The sequence below is a fragment of the Ctenocephalides felis genome, unplaced genomic scaffold, assembly GCF_003426905.1.
Source record: "Ctenocephalides felis isolate EL2017-DRISC unplaced genomic scaffold, ASM342690v1 CF-g0.4_SCAFFOLD_01886, whole genome shotgun sequence".
In the NCBI taxonomy this organism is placed as follows: domain Eukaryota; kingdom Metazoa; phylum Arthropoda; class Insecta; order Siphonaptera; family Pulicidae; genus Ctenocephalides; species Ctenocephalides felis.
Genome location: NW_020538040.1, coordinates 160,144,823 through 160,148,067, shown reverse-complemented (window position 1 = coordinate 160,148,067; position 3,245 = coordinate 160,144,823).

Genomic DNA, 3,245 nt, shown 5'->3' with positions numbered 1-3,245 from the left:
GACGCACCTTAGAAAAAATAGATGTGTTGTGTGCCTGGGTTTTGTTTGTTTGGGATGCAATTTTCCGTCCACGATTTTGGGCGCACGGATCAACCGATTTGAATGATCAGCACCCTTACTCGCGAATCACTGCAGGCGGGCTGAATTGTTGCGACGACAGGCTATATTTGATAATTTTCATACCTCAAATATTATTTTTAACTTACCCCAGAGGTAAGTTATAGTAATCGCAAACAAATCGAATATGAAAATTGTTGCATATCTTTACGTTTCAAAGGTTTCTGAACGTTATGACATACCTTGAAAAAATGCATGTATGTGTGTGTGTGTTTATGCATGTTTGGATACAATTTTCCGGCCAAGATTTGGGCGCACGGATTTATCGATTTGAAGGATTCAAAAACATTTGATTCTTATTGATGGGCAAACGTGCTGATTAGTTTTTAGCGAATACAGGTCCAGACGTTTAGAAGATACGGGACAAAAAGTGCCAAGAATGGTAATTTTGTTTTTTGAGGTAGCGAAACGCTCGATTTGAATGATTCAAAGAACGTTTTACTTGGAATTTTTGGCATGTCAGGTCCAGTGGTTTCGGAGATACAAAGAAAAAAAATTTGGTTGTCAAAAATGGTCATTAGACTTAAGTATTTGAAGTGATCAGATAGTTTTTAAAGATTTTAGAAATGAGTACTAATATTGTCACAATTTTTGAGTTCCGTACGAAGATTTTTAATTTTTAAAGTTTACTTTTGCGTTTCAAATAAATTTTAAAAAATTTTCAAATTTTTCTAAATTTTCTAAAATATACATAGTTTTATACCATAAAATATAAATTTACAATTCAGTTTAAAAATGTATATATGTGTTTCATTTGCGTTATTGTAATCGTGAGAACTATATCCTCAGATGCATTCATTTAGCATCTCTTGTTAATGTAAACATTTTTAAGTGTTTTGTGCGATCGCTATATTTATAATTATCTATTTGAAGATATTTAAAATTAATATTACTCATTATTGATCTATATTTAATGATTACTGATTTGTTTTTCTTAAATATTGAATTTTGGTACGGAAAGTACCAGCAATTTACCTTAAGGCACGATGCCATGTACCACAAGTTGTCTCAATTTTAACACCAATGCGGAACTACTGTCCACCGATACACTCATAGACTTTTTCTTCGCGTCATAATTTAGATGATAATCCAACCGTTAACATCTAAATTTGATCGATTTTATATTAGAACTTATTTAATAGTGATTGTATATTAATCAAATGCAGCTGTGCTAAAAAAGCTATTTTGACTTGGATCTATATTTTAAGTGAAAATGTATATCACTACTGCTTGATATCAACGATTGTCTACACGGAAGTCATTATGGATAATAAATAAATATCTTGTAATAATAATTGGATTAAAAAACATAGTTAAGTTTAACGACTAATGGATTTATTTATATCGCCTTAGTTACTATTTAAATTTATAGTAGAAAAACCTAAATTATATTATTGATTGTTTTTAACTTTAGTTCTTTTGAATATTTAATTGTCGATTTTATTTCTCTTAAAACTGTCGATATTATCTTTATTTTGCAATCACTGCTCAAATTCGAAGACGAATGGAATAGATAATTTATTTTCATGCAACATGTCCATTACCTTTTATTAAATAAAATTTCTGATAAATTTATATCAGTGTACTGTAAGAAAAATTTGTCATTCAATTTTATGTGACTATCGTTACGTTGTATTTAAAGAAAAATAATTAATAAATTCAAAAAAAGATTGATTTTGATTTTTACAGTATTTTCGTTTAGGTATCATTTTAGATAAACATTGATATTTATATACAGGTTTTCCATTGCCATATCACACCGCAGTGCTCGAAATGGGCTATTTTCAATTGCAAACATAATTTTTAAGTGAAAGACATCACTACTGCACGACTCACGTTCTTGAGAACGGGGTTGGAACTCACTACCATTACACAATGGAACACCCTATATATATATATATATATATATATATATATATATATACATGAATTATAATATTTATCCAAAGGCTTCAGTTTACGAGTTCGTCTCGCCCCTTTAGACTGCATATCTTTTCACAAAAGTCGCTTACGTCGATACCTTTGAATAGGGCAATCCGTGCGACCGATTCTTTTCGAACAAATAAATCCTTGTCGAACGAACCATTTCGTTATTTTCCCACCTGTTTTATTTGTTATATGTCGCATTTTCTACTTCCATACAACAGAAACATTACGAAGCTAATGCTGCCACATCGACCTGGCAGCTGAGTGCTTATGGTGGGAGGGCTGGAAATTTCATTAAAATAATGTTGAGATATTAAAATTGTATAAAATCACAAAAAAATGAATGGCGTGATCAATATTGCTGTATGGTAATAATTTTCTTTAAATTGAAATCTAGGGTAGTGCGGGACACAAAGAACCAACTTGACTTTAAGTAATTATACTGTCCGAGCCAAATGAACTACATCACAAGATCGTCACATACAACACGAATCAAGCATCAAACTATCTGGCTATGTTCAGTGAATTTTCTAGTTAATTCTTAATTATCGAAATGTTTGTCCGATTCTGTCATCTGTCCCTTCATACCCCATAGGCAAGTGTATGTCATTTTTCAGAAATTTGTCATATGTCCCTTTATACCCCATAGGCGGGGTAAAATGAGAAGCTAGTGTATAAACAGATCCACCGTCTTATTCTTAATTTAAAAAAAAAATCAAAATAATAGTTACATTATTCAACCAATGCCAAATATACGTTTTGAGTACAGTTTTTTTTACAAATACTGTATATAACCTTGATCTGGTATTTGGTCAGTAATATTCATCAGTAGAGTTGGAATAACTATTTAATTTTTCTCTCGTAAAATTTCTTTATTTAACTTAACTTTCTTCAAAAATTTTTTTCACTGTTTACACCTTTTCCAGGGTAAATGTTCAGTTGGTCTTTTTTACCCCACCCACATGTGAGCTTTTATACAGGTTATATAAAAAGCTGTTGGATCTAACTTAAAAAAACAAAATAACTTATAAAACAATTGAATAAGGTATACTTAAAAATTATATTAAGGCCTTGTAAACTAAACAACACTGCTCACAACTGAAAATATCTACAACGAAAAAAAACTTTTGTTATGGGTTTTCAAACATTACCGTTCATTTTCTGACAGCGACGTCGTGAAAATCAGGGTGATGGCTGGTTAT